The 14,740-nt window shown below is 39.6% G+C and overlaps 1 long non-coding RNA gene across 1 annotated transcript; it reads right to left on the bottom strand.

The window, feature by feature from the left end:
* Positions 1 to 1,247: 1,247 nt before the first annotated feature.
* On the bottom strand, positions 1,248 to 9,486 carry LOC123642192. The gene is made up of 3 exons (XR_006736389.1): positions 9,440 to 9,486; positions 8,919 to 9,040; positions 1,248 to 1,528 (listed from the first exon to the last, which is right to left on the bottom strand). It is a non-coding gene; the product is annotated as an uncharacterized LOC123642192 (long non-coding RNA).
* Positions 9,487 to 14,740: the final 5,254 nt, after the last annotated feature.

The following is a 14,740-nucleotide window of genomic DNA, read 5'->3' as shown; positions in this document are numbered from 1 at the left end:
CTCACACACACCAAAATCTGATCCTGGTTCAAACAGTTAAGTAATTATCTGATAACCTGGAAAAAGTAAACAGTTAATTTATATTTATTGTCAATTTTCAGTGAATAATGTTACTATAATTATATCCTAGGAACAATTTCATGTCTTATAACAATATATATATAAACACATACACACACATACTGAATATTTATATATAAAATTACATGGTATCTGGGGTTTGCTTCAAGGTAATCCAAGGAATTGAGTGGAGAGAAGTATAGAGTGTATAGATGAAAGAACATTGGCCATGAGTTGATAATTGTTTGATTTGAGTGACAGGTAGGCAAGGTTCACTATTCTAGTCTCTCTATATTTTTATATGTTTAAAATTTTTAATAATATTTTTTAAAGATATGTTGGAAAAATATTTAATGACATGAGACATTGTTCACATGATACAATTAAGTGAAAAGGTAAGTATGCTGTTTTTGTAAAATAAGCCTGAATTTGAAGAAATGTAAATATGTATAGATAAGACTAAAGGACTTACCGTAAATGATGAATGATCCTCTTAGTGTTACAGATTATTTTCATTTTAGTCTTTGTGTCTTTCTGTATATGCCAGTTTTTCAATGTGAACATGTATTACTTTCATAATCAGACAAAAATATAAACACTATTGATAAATGACTTTAAAACAACGAATACTCTGCTGCTTCCTTGTTTATATACTTTTATGATAATTGCATCTCCCATTTCAAGCTATTACCAAATACTGCTACACTATGGCTGCCTGGAAGCCTGGATACAACCCCCTCCTTCTCTGCCATTTTCCCCCAAATTCCTTCTCCCCTGTGTCACAGGCAGGCTCATCTTTCTTCCACTACTGGGTGCCCAGGGTCAGGGAAGATAAGACCTTAATTCACGGTGAGAAAGAATATAACTCTACTCCTCTCTGCTCAGTGTTTCTTCTCTGTTTCTGTCTGGCTTAATTTTTTTTCCATCTCTAGTTTTATTCCTTATAATTTTTGTTAATAATGTTATTAATAATAAGAAATTATTAATGTATTAGGCCAGGCATGGTGGCTCATGCCTGTAATCCCAGAGCTTTGAGAGGCTGAGGTGGGAGGATTGCTTGAGCCTGGGAGTTTGAGGTTGCAGTGAGTTGTGATCATGCCACTGCTCTCCAGCCCAGGTGACAGAGCAAGACCCTGTCCCTCACAGCCAAATAACAATAATAATAATAGTAATATTAATAAGAGTGTATGGCATTTATAGAGCTTTTGCTAAGTGCCAGGCACTTTGCTAATTACCTGATATACATGAAAGTTTTTAGTCCTCAAAGCAACCTTAGGATTTAAGAATTACACTTCATCCTTACAACTCTGCAACACAGTGATGTCCATACGTGCTGAATGGGCACAGCTCACAGGGAACTTAGGCATCTTCTCCAGTCACACTTCAGGCATGAAATGGAGTTGGTTTCAAGTTCATGTGTGTCTGGGTCCGTAACTCACAGTTTTCTTACAATGCTTTGCTGTCTTCTCTTAAAAAGAAAAGAAGAAGGGGAAAAAAATTTTCAAATTACCCTAAAGCAGAGATCTGCAAAACTATACAAGATTTAAAAATGGATTGCGTCAAATTTGTTTAATTATTCTGTGTCCTATGTGTATTTCACCTTAGCCCTATAAACTAGCTCTTTTGTCATTGGCTTCATTCTCATAAAAGAGCTTGAAATGCATGATAATAAAAAACTTTGGGTTAAACGAAGTTCTACAATGAAGGATACAGAGCGCCAACCACCTAGTGGTGTTCTGTGCAGAAGGGAGAAGAGCCCGGAGTCCAGAGAGAGCAGAATAAGAAGGAGAAAAGAATTAAACCACACAAAAAAGGAAACCCTTGAGCCCTGGGGCTGAGCCTGTCTCAGGGATTCTAAAAGCTAGCAGAGGGATGAAAATACATCCTTTCCAAGGCAATGTCTGCACATCAACTTTAACATCCTGAGTAACGTTGTCTTTGGCATAGTGCTCCTTAATGAAAACATGTTCTTCCAAGTTGTAAAAAATAGAAAGTCCCTAAACCATAAAGCATGCCTTTTAGAAATTAAAACCAACTAAACAGTATACCTCATTGGGGGCCCTTCACCAACAAGTTGAGTTTAGCTTTGGTGTTTCTATCTTCACCCTTTGGGACCATCCACCCCCCCTTCCCCATCTGCTGGCCCAGTACTGCCATGATCACAGCACTGTAGTACTGTGCATGGTCAGCCCTTCTGCATCCATCCTGTGGACCAGCAGAGCCTGCCGGATAGAAAGATTTTCTTCTTATTGAACCACACCTCTCCCGCCTTCACAGATGAATTTGGTGCCCTTGGTACCCAGCTGCCACCTTATGTCAAGTGAGAATGTAACAAACCATGGGGATATTGCCAGGGAAAGTTAGCTTTTCTAGGGGAGATATTTGCACAGGAGTTTTGGGAGAAGATGCCTTAATCAGAGGAGAGTGTTTAATCATGGAAATTTCAGACTTTGGGAGAAGCTAAAACAGATGATGTTTGGGGAGTAGATACAGCAATATGCACCCATGAAATCACACTGAATATGAAGCACAGACAAGTGAACATGAACTCCTTAAGCAATAACAGTTTTGGGCGGGGCTGTCTGGGATATTTTTATTACACTGAAAAAACCAAGCGATGGATAGGGCCATGGGATAAAGTGGAAAGGAAAGAAGGAAAGAGGATTCTGGCAATAAGTAGTCCAGTATAAGAGGTACACATATACTAAATGATTTCTAAGTAGTTAGGGACTACTGGGTTGAATTCATCTGGAAGTTTTTCTCTTCCCAACAAAAGCTAGGAGGGTCTGCAAATCCATCCCATCATAGCAGGGTAAGTGGGAAAAGTCATTCCTAGGAAGTTGCAAGCAGATTTTTTTTTTTATGCTTTCATTTGTATTTTATTATTTAAATTTTTTTTTTTAATTTCAGAATATCACTGGGGTATGAACGTTTTGGTTACGTGGATTGCTTTTGTACTGCTTGAATTAAAGTTATAAGTGTGCCCATCCCCCACTTAGTATACACTGTATCTGCTAGGAATGATTTCACCCATCCCCTCCTCCCCTCCCACCTGCACAATTTCTGTTGAGTTTTACTTCCATCTGTGGACATGAGTGTTGATCAGTTAGTTCCAATTTAATAGTGAGTACATGTGGTGTTTGTTTTTCTTTTTTTTTGATATTTCACTTAGGAGAATGGTCTTCAATTCCATCCAGACTGTTCCAAAAGATATTAATTCATTTGTTATGGCTGAGTAGTACTCCATGTATACATATACCACATTTTATTAATCTGCTTATGTATTTATGGGCACTTGAGTTGATTCCACATCTCTGTAATTGTGAATTGTGCTGCAATAAACATTCTAGTGCAGGTGTCTTTTTGATGAAATGACTTTTTTTTCCTTTGGGTAAATAGCCAGTTGTGGGATTGGTGGATCAAATGGTAGGTCCTTTTAGTTCTTTGACAAATCTCCATATTATTTTCCATAGAGCACTTTTAAGAAGCTCAGAAGAGATACCCCTCCTGAAGACACATAATTGCCCAAATCTATACAGTAGCACATAGAAACAGAAATAGCTAGATATAGGCGAACACATTTGAAAATAACAAAAAAAGACTTAAGAAATCTGAACTGTGAACAAATGCCAACACATTCTCTGAAATTTGATTCCTTCTTCTTATAAAGTCCTGACTGACTTCTTCAGCATGAATCCTGGTGGAACATTGGAAAACATGGACAAATACAAAATTTAGAGAAGGATCAGAGACGATGTGGAATCAGACCTCAAACCAACACCACAATCAAGTCAGACACCTTTAAAGCAATTTCGGCTAATTACTTTTTCTTATAACAAATACTTCTTGAGTCTTTATTATGTTCTAGGCATTACTCTGTTTTATGCAGATGAATTCAATTTTATAACACTTTAAAGTAGGTGCTATTTTTATCCCCATTTTATAGATAAGTCCTTTGTGACTAAGGAACAGACAAGATCATTAAATTGAACCAAAGTCATGCAGCTAGTCAATGGCAGAGCTACGATTCAAACCCAGGGTGTCTTAGATCCAGAGTCGATGCTACACTGACATGTGCTATTATTAAATCATACACTCCAGTTGAAGAAATCCCACTGCCACGGGCCAGCTTGGAGGCAAAAGCAGTCCAAAGTTTCATAACTCAGCTTGTTCAAGTTCAACTCATATTTTATATGACAATAGTCTATTCTATATCAATTTATCAACCATGGGAAACAGAACCACATCCCAGTGTTCTAGGCCCCAAACACAGAAACATAAGGCTGATTATATTCTCCTCCCCTGCCCTCCCCTCCCCCCAGAAGTCTCCTTCCCTGATGGGCACTGACATCTCTACCCCCAGCCCACACTTCCTATGAGCGGCGGTAGCATCCCCTTCCTTGTCCTATTTCCTCATTGGGGCATCTTTGACCATTTACTTGGAAATTTAATAGTATTCTTCCCCCTGGGAATGAAGAATTGATTGTCCCTTCATCACCTCCTCATGGACAGCCTCTCTTCTCCACTTTGCCCGAGACCAATGACTCATTTCTGGAATCCATTCTTCTATATTTCTCCTCTACCAAACAGCTACCAGTCTGCTAAGAAGCTAAATTCTTAAGCAATAAGCTGAAGAAGAGGGACCTGGCATCTCCCTCAGATATTTGGAAGGCCAGGGTCTTTCTAACAGGATACATGAGAAATACATCAAGGACATAACTATAGTACTTATAGCTTGTTGTGCACTTAGTGAATTGTGTTGGTTCAATCACTCTCAGCTTTCCTTTTCATTGTTTTCATTGAGTTCCAGGGAAAAGAGTGCCTTCAGCTATTCCAAAGGAGAGGTATCTGAGCTGGGTAGACCACTCTTTCCCCCCCTGTTGCCCACCACCAACTCTTGTTTGCAGTAAAAATTCTGGTGCCCAGAGTATACAGAGAAGATACGAGCAGCCTTCCCCCACAACCTGGAGTGGTGCCCAGACAGGCTCACTCCTGGTTAAATGCCCCATGAGTCTGTTGCTCACAGTGCATATCCCAGGGCAGGGCAGGAGAGGCCCTGTTACTCCTTCTTAACTAGTTGCATATCTCCACAACAGCAGGAAATAGAGTCTACTCCTCTAATGGTGTTCTCACTGAGGGTCCTCAGCTTGTGCTCTAGGAGGGATGGAGAACCCAGGTCCTGGCCTGCTGGGCCCTCAGCCCCAACTTGCTAATTGGCATGAGGCCAAAGGCAACACTGCAGTCCAGTTTGAAATTACCCAGTTGAAAAATATTTCTCTTGGCTTCCACACATAAAGGCTGGCGTCCAGGGCTAATTGTTGGCAAAATAGAGTAGTGGTAAGCTTTGCCCTTCTAAGATTCCCAGAGTCCTTCTTCTAATCCCTTTTTCTCTTATCCCACATCAAGTCGCCCATATCTTCTCTTTTTCCTTTGCCTTATCCTTACCTGAACTCCAAAAGGATCTGAAATTTACTCACCATATAGCGAAAATGGCTGGTAATAGAGCAAACCTCCTGGTTTGTTTTTGTTTTTGTCTTTTCTGAAGACTGTGGTTCTCAGGTTGGCTAAAGAAGGGCAGATTCTGAGGTTGCAGCTCTTCTGCCCCCTCTACCTGCCCAGAAATCTAGATGGTGAGCAAGATCCCTCTAGGATTGCGCTGGCTGAAGGTTAAAGGCACAAAGCACAAAGGGCAATACTGCAGGGAGGGGCAAGTGGCTGGGGGACCTGTAGAGTCAGGGCCCTCAGGGTCCACTGCCTCCCCCAGCCCCATCACCCGTTATGGCTTAAATCTTGTCCCTCCACAAGACAGGCTGAAGTCTCCATCCCCAGAACCTGTGAATATGATCTTATTTGGAAATAGGTCTTTGAAGATGAAATCGTACTGGAGTAGGGGGAGCCCTGACCCAACATGACTGGTGTCTTTGTAAGAAGAGGCAAAGAGCCCCAGAGACAAGCGCAGAGGGCAGACATTTGGAGGCACACAGGGGGAGTGCCCTGTGGCTGGCTGGCTGGCAGGGAAACAATGCATACCAATGGCAGTGAGAGGCCAGGAAGGACACTCCCCTGCAGGTTTCAGACAACTACGATCCTGCCAACACCTAGATTTCACAACTTTTAGCCTCTAGAGCTGTGAGACAATAAATTTCTGTTGCTTTAAGCCATCTGGTTTATGGTACTTTGTCATGGCAACCTTGACAAACTGACATGTTCTCCCGAAGTCTCCTCCCCTCTCCTCCTGCCCCAGGTGATAAGGTGCAGGCCTCTCCCACTCCTGCCTTGTGGGGAGTCAGCACTGCAGGTTATCTCCTCCACTTCGTGACCCCATCTTTGGTCTGGCCTCCTGAGGAGCGTGGAGCCCATGACCTTGGGTTGCTTCCTGATCTTTCAGAGAAAGATGAACAGGATGTGCACCTATTTAGGAAACTTCAGGATAAACCAAAGGCCCATCAGCTGTGAGGGGAGTCAGATAAGAAACCAAGTAAAGCTCTGATTTCAATCCTAAGTTATCTGTTTCTCTGGAGCTACAAAAATGGACTTTTTGACTAGAAGCAAGACCCAGAGCCAGAGTGTCACATGCCTGAGAATTCTTTGTGGTTCTGAGTCTTCATTGCCTTGGGGTCTGCACTTCCTCCAGGGGTGTCAGAAAGAGTACAAGATTAGTTCAAGTTCACAGAGCTGTGGGTGGCTGAGCCAACAATCAAGGTCAGACACGACTCTCTGTCCACTAGACCAGTGGTCCCCAACCTTTTTGGCACCAGGGACCAGTTTCATGGAAGACAATTTTTGCACAGACTGGGGGTGAAGGGAATGGTTTCAGGATGATTCAAGTGCATTACATTTATTGTGCAGTCAAACCTCTCTGCTAATGACAATCTGTATTTGCAGCCGCTCCCCAGTGCTGGCATCACCACCTCAGCTCCACCTCAGATCATCAGGCGTTACTAGTACAACCTCTGTGGAAAGTAATATGGAAACACCTCAATGAGCTACAAGTACAACTACCATTTGATCCAACAATCCCATTACTGGGCATCTACTCAAAGGAACAAAAGACATTCTATAAAAAAAAATCTGCACTCAAATGTTTATAGCAGCACAATTCACAATTACAAAGATGTGGAAACAACCCAAGTGCCCATCAATACATGAGTGGATTAAGAAAATGTGGTATATGTATACTATGGAGTACTAATCAGCCACAAAAAACAATGGTGATCTAGCCCCTGTTATATTATCCTGGATAGAGCTGGAGCCCATTCCACTAAGTGGAAGTATCACAAGAATGGAAAAACAAGCACCACATGTACCCATCATCAAATTGGTATTAACTGATCAACACTTACGTGTACATTTAATAGTAACATTCATCTAGTGTCAGGCAGGTTGGAGGGGGGAGGAGGGGATAGGTATATTCACAGCTAATGGGTGTAGTGCACAGTTTGGGGTATAGACACACTTGAAGCTCTGACTCAGGTGGGGCAAAGGCAATATATGTAATCTAAACATTGGTACCCCCATAATATGCTGAAATAAAAAAATAAATAATAAAAAAGATTCTCATAAGGAGCATGCATCCTAGATCTTTCACATGCACAGTTTACAGTAGGGTTCCTGCTCCTATGAGCATCTAATGCTGCCTCTGATCTAAGAGGAGGAGGAGCTCAGGTGGTGATGAGAGCGATGGGGAGCAGCTGTAAATACAGATGAAGCTTCGTTCTCTTGCCTGCTCCTGTATGGCCCCGTTCCTAAGAGGCCAAGGACTGGTACCCGTCTGTGGCCTGGAGGGTTGGGGACCACAGCACTAGACCAGACGGCCTTTCCACAAAGACAAATACAGCTTTGGCTAGACTTGGGCAACAGAATTCTCCAGTGGTCACATTGTCCTTGACTTAGAATAGCTATCTGGAGGCTTAGCCCTTTCCCTATAGCTCTCATAGCCATTCTCAGTAGTCTGTGTAGTTTTGTTAAGAAGTATGTACATAGAAGGCCGGGCGCGGTGGCTCACGCCTGTAATCCTAGCTCTGGGAGGCCGAGGCGGGTGGATCGCTCGAGGTCAGGAGTTCGAGACCAGCCTGAGCAAGAGTGAGACCCCGTCTCTACTAAAAATAGAAAGAAATTATCTGGCCAACTAAAAATATATATACAAAAAAAAAAAAAAAAAAAAAAATTAGCCGGGCATGGTGGCTCATGCCTGTAGTCCCAGCTACTCGGGAGGCTGAGGCAGTAGGATCGCTTAAGCCCAGGAGTCTGAGGTTGCTGTGAGCTAGGCTGATGCCACAGCACTCACTCTAGCCCGGGCAAGAAAGTGAGACTCTGTCTCAAAAAAAAAAAAAAAAAAAAAAAGAAGTATGTACATAGAAGAAAATAAAGGAAATAAATTAGAGCTTGCCCTGGTCAAGCAGCAAGAAGAGAACATTTTCTGATCATTTCATAGTTTTGCAGTAGTTGCATTTCACTTTGCATTTTATTTTGAAAGCCCTTGCTTTACCTGTGGTATCCTTGCCACACAGATTGCCCAAAGCATTTCTGAAAATCAACACAACGTTCAGAATTTAGGAAGCAGAGAAGTGGAAATGATTTGAGCCCCAGGGGGTATCTAGGTACATCTCACTTTAAGGGCCTCTGGTTAAGGAGAAAATTAGTATTGTTCCTAAATTTCTGAATAATATGTAATCAACATTTTGGCTTCTGCATATGTATTCCTAACCTGTGAACCTGTTTAGCAATTAAGCATGTGGGGGAATTGTAAATTTTGGCTCCAGATAGGAGAGAGAAGTTTAAATCAAGGGGATTAGACAAACAGGGTTACCTAATTTTAAGAGTGAGTATTTAAGATTTCTCATATGAAGGCTACTTACAGAGATGGCACTGATGGGTCATTTTCTGTCTCCCCTGAGGCTATAACTGAAGAAATTGACCTTCAATTGTTGTGTAAGATTTCAGCTAGCCATGAAATAGAGCAGTGGTTGGCAAACTTTGTCTGTAAAGGACCAGAGAGTAAATATTTCAGCCTTGCAACTATTCAACTCTGCAATTTTAGCCTGAAGGCGGGCATAGACAATGCACAAATGAATGAGTGGCTGTGTTCTAATAAAACTTTATTTACAAAAAGTCTGTGGGCTGTGGTTTACTAACCACTGATATAGAGCATCCAGAGGAATAACTTGTTTAAATATTGGAATAGTTGGCTGAGATGCTCCATGATTGGAGGGTTTAAAAAACAGAATGGGCAGTTACTTGTTCGGTTGACTTACATGCTTTAATTCCTCCTTTTTACCACCAATAGACCTTTGCTTTAGAGAACTCTGCATACCGTAAACACTACATAGTTCTTATAGTACATGTGTGCATCTGACATGCAGGATTTTATTATACTTACTGTTGTCATAGGTCTACCAGTCACCCTGACTTCTTTCCCTGGGAACACCATTCAAGCCCCAGGCAAATATTTCTCTGCAGGTCTTGCTCTAGGTCCTGTAAACAAAAGACTGCATCTGAATGCTGTGAGGGGCATGGCCACAGAGAGTGGGAGTATCTGAGCCCAGGGAGCCCTTGGATAGGAGAAAATGCAAATTAATTAACTCATCAAATCTTTTCTCCCAGATAACAAAAATGCAATAGATTCTTACACAAAGAATCATCCTTTGCCAGTAAGGCTAAAAGTACACCTTCCTGCTTCTGTTTGTGTTCTATCTAATTCATGGTCCGGGAGGGCTCACAAATTATTGAGGTTTTCACAGCACATGTACAGAGTGGCTAAGGAATACTTTGCAATGTTAAAAAGTTCTAATTACTCCTAACTGTGTATATATGCATTAATGTACATATGTAGGTCTAGACATAACTTGTAAGAATCAAGACACTGATTCTTTGCATTGGCAACTAGATAGACATGGAATGTTAGAATTGTGATTATTTTATTACAAATGTGTTTAATAAAAGATAATTAAAATTTTAAAATTGAATAATAAAATTTAGTTTTGTATACATTTTTTATTTCAAATCTGTTTTTATATAATTCATATTCTGTCTTTTAATTTTAATAGCTATTTTTCAACACATTAGACAAAAAATATATTTTTTGGAAAACATGTAAAAAATTTTTATTTGCCAATGTGTTACATTAACTTTTTTTATTTTACATTTTTATTTATAATCAAAATTTTAACCCATTAGCTCATTGCTGTCAATCATGTATAAACTTGATGATAAAAACATAACTTGTATTTTTTTTTTTTTTGAGACAGAGTCTCACTCTGTTGCCCGGGCTAGAGTGAGTGCCATGGCGTCAGCCTAGCTCACAGCAACCTCAAACTCCTGGGCTTAAGCAATCTTACTGCCTCAGCCTCCCGAGTAGCTGGGACTACAGGCATGTGCCACCATGCCCGGCTAATTTTTTCTATATATATTTTTAGTTGTCCAGATAATTTTTATTTCTATTTTTAGTAGAGACGGGGTCTCTCTCAGGCTGGTCTCGAACTCCTGACCTCGAGCGATCCACCCGCCTCGGCCTCCCAAAGTGCTAGGATTACAGGCGTGAGCCACCACGCCCGGCCTATAACTTGTATTTTTTATATTAAAAGGAAGAGAAATATTCAACTATATGGATCAAGTAAATAATAATTTATGAATTATTTTATTATTCACCCATCCAGGACACTCAGTCCATATGTAAAAATAATAGAATGCAACTGTCTTTTAAAAATTTTCATTATGAAGATATCCTTAAAAAGATAGGTAGATAGAACAGATTCATTAAACAGTTTGTTAGCGTGTGGAATGGGAGGCTCTATTTGTATTCTCACCCCAGCCCCCATATATGTTAGTGAAGGACCTACCTCAAATCACTATCTTGCATGGAAATAAGGATGTTTTGATGGATGAATTATTTTGATTAATTGATAGATGACCCAAATCTCCTTCTAGTTTTATCTTTTTTGTTGAAAATTATTTCAAGCATCACTCAGTTTGACAACCTCTTACTTGCAATTTCAAAATTCCCAAGTCTCTGGAAATAGAAATTTTCTTTTTTAAAAATACAGTAGGTAAGTCTGGCAGGGTGGCACACGCCTGTAGTCCCAGCTACTCAGGAGGCTGAGACAGGAGGATGGCTTGAGCCCAGGAGTTTGAGCCCTGCCGGGCAACATAGCAAAACCCTGTCTTTAAAAAATGTACATTTTGTGCCAAAATCACTTGGTGGAAAAATCTAACTGGTTTGACATGAGGTTATTTATAGTCTTTCTGCATACCATCTATATTCAAATATTCACTTCGAGATATTAATGAGTTTGATTATGGGATCTGCCCCAGACTTTGCCTAGGGGATTATGTAATATACTATTCATGCATTATATTATCTTTCTAAAATCTGAAAAAGTCTGAATTTGAAAAATGTCTGGACCAAAGGTTTCCTTGCCTTAGTAAAAGAGCAAACTAGAAAAAACATTGCATTTTCTTTGATGACTAGACTACCTTAGAACAGAGGGGCAGTATAAACAGTATTTTTAGTTGTACAGAGACTGCTGACACAGATGACAGAAGACTTTTTGCTGAAGGTATACTAAAAACCTTGGTCCTTTTTTTTAAGGTAAGTCCTGAATCAACTTGTTTTCATCTCATTTGACTTTTTTCATAAAAGCTGAGCTTACAAGACAATTATAGTAAATTGATACCATTAATTAACTGATTTTAATTCACTCTGTTTTTCATCATATTGAATTTACTATCTGGGATTAGGTTATACCCTGATTCATGTTGTTGTTGTTGTTGTTGGCTGATAGGGTCACAAGAGCCAAAAGATGGAAATAAGAACATCTTCTCTAGTGTATTACTGTCTAAATTTTGTGCCACAGGCCTGTTTCAAAGTTTCCTTGTGGATACATAGATAGAATTTATATTCAGGGGTTCTCAAAATGTGGTCTCTAAACTAGTATCATTAGTGTCACCTGGGAATTTGGACGTTCTTTACTTACCCTAAAATAAGATGGCAGAAATACAAAGCACATGACATGTGAAAATGACCTTGGAAGAACTAAGGTCTCAGGGTTTTCCTAAGATTCAGAGTCTTAAACAGCCTTCTAAAAAAAAAAAACCTCTGAATTTATTTTTATTTAGATGTAATATCTCCATTCTCCACTTTTTAACATTTTTTCAGCACTAAACACACACACACACACACACACACACACACACACAGAGGCACTTACCTGCTAGTAGAGCAGTAGCTCTCAAAGGGGTGCAAACAGCCCTGGCAGTTAGCAAGATGATCCAATGAATTGTAGAGAGAAAGTATTAGAACTGCTTTTTATAATCTTTCTTATCTCATCCTGTTAAAATTTCTATTTTCATATATGTTTAATGTGAAACATAAAGTACATATGCATAATTTATAAATTATTAAGTAAACATATATTGGACATGTTGACACAAAAACAATCACTAATATGTGTGTACAATTCAAAAATCCAGAAATCATTGCACCAAACCATAAGCTTACGAGAAAAGAGAATTACTTTTCCATCTTTCTTCCCCCATAATGCCTTGCCTACACATAGTAGACATTCAGTTGGTGTGGAAATGAATATTTTGGCTTACTGTTATATTTTGAGAAAATGCCACTAAAATTGCAGTCATCAGAAGGGACTGAAAACTGTCAGAATTTTAGTATCAACATTCCTCCTTCTCTGGACTGTGGGTAGCTACATACCTATCTCCAAACATGAGCTTCTTTTCTACTTTTAGCCTAAAAACAGCATCCATATTTGACATTAAATTTTTTCAATGTCATATAAAGCAGTCATGCTCTCTTCATTTCAGATTTTACTGAAGTCACTATATGCTTAAGTCTTTTGTGGACTCACTTTTGAATTCAACATTTCTCCAAGTGTCTCGCAGCCATTCTTCCCACGCTGTTGCTCATTCGCGCAGAAACTGCAAACACTGGGGGCACTTTCCTCCTCTAAGACTGGTGGACATCGAGGCAAAGCTACACACCAGAATAATATTCTGAGCATTAGAAATTCAATGTAAAGAATATTTTTAAAACGTTGCTGTGATTTCCTGATTAGCCTCCCCCAAGTAACCAAAACAATTCTCTATACAGGGTATCCCAACAGTCGTCATACATAGAGAAAATGAGAAATTGTAGCTAAATGTACCTTTATTTACAAAATACTCATGACAACATATTACAAAATTTTTCCTTTGTATGGAGACTATAAAACATTTATTTACAAAATATTCATTACAAATATTAATTTACAAAGATTTTATAAAATTTTGTAACGAATATTTTGTAAATAAAGGTATATTTATCTACAATTTTCCATTTTCCCTATGTATGGGGAACACCCTGTAATTATATAACACTTTTCTCTCCCTTTCCCCTGGCCCACCCCCTACTATCCACAGATTGGGAGAAAATATTTGCAAGAGATAGATCAAATATAGGACTTGTATCTAGAATTAAAAAACAAAACCCCAAAACACCTCTTATAATTCAATCATAAAAGACAAACAACTCAATTTAAAAATAGATGACAAACAACCCAGTAACAAGAAACACAGCCAGAGCCTACATCTTGGTTTCTCATAACATTCTCCAACAAAAGGAAGCATAGATCCTCAGAGAAATGGCTGCTTCCAGGGCTGGGGCAAACAATATACTAGCTGAGCCTGGCTCATCTTGTAGCTACAGAATGTCAGGAAGTGCTCGATAAAACATAATGATGGGCTGGGCATGGTGGCTCACGCCTGTAATCCTAGCACTCTAGGAGGCCGAGGCGGGAGGATTGCTCAAGGTCAGGAGTTGGAGACCAGCCTGAGCAAGAGTGAGACCTCATTTCTACTAAAAAAATAGAAAGAAATTATCTGGACAACTAAAAATATATAGAAAAAATTAACTGGGCATGGTGGTGCATGCCTGTAGTCCCAGCTACTTGGGAAGCTGAGGCAGAAGGATTGCTTGAGCCCAAGAGTTTGAGGTTGCTGTGAGCTAGGCTTACGCCACGGCACTCTAGCCAGGGCAAAAGAGAGAGACTCTGTCTCCAAAAAAATAAATAAATAAAAAAGAAAGAAGAGAAAAAAAAAACCCACAATGATGGGGATATGTCAAATGGACACAGGAGCTAACTAAACAATCTCCCAATGGCTGAAGCTGGAACAATTTATTGGTTTATACCCCAAGTATAAAATAAATATTGAGTGCATATTGTTCATATGATATAAAAAATGATTGCATACATAAATCAGTGGGGCAAATAGATAAAGCTACCATACAGACATATTAAAAATAATTTATTATATTTAGATACTCTATTTTGAGAAAGTAGGGTATTACTCCCATCCTTGAAGTGTGGGCTGTGCACAGTGACTTTCTTCCAAACAGTATGGTATGCAAAAGGAGAAAACAAGAGTAACTTTAGAGTAGAGAAGCCTGACAAAGTCACCCTTACCCATGTAATCAAGTTAACATCAACAGTGACAAGTGTTACCAAACAATCAATGGGCACACTTCCTGATGCGTGTAGGAGACAATACCATGACACTAGCTTTTGAGAAAAGAAAAAGCTTTATTGCTAGTTGCCTGGCAAAAAGACAGGAGGCAATGCTCAAATCTATCTCCCCAAGCTGGGGGCTGGGGCAGTTTTTATAGGCAGAGAGTAATGAAGAGTGATCTGAT

This window comes from Lemur catta, chromosome 1, assembly GCF_020740605.2.
Source record: "Lemur catta isolate mLemCat1 chromosome 1, mLemCat1.pri, whole genome shotgun sequence".
Taxonomy (NCBI): Eukaryota; Metazoa; Chordata; class Mammalia; order Primates; family Lemuridae; genus Lemur; species Lemur catta.
This window is presented reverse-complemented; position numbering and strand designations above follow the sequence as displayed.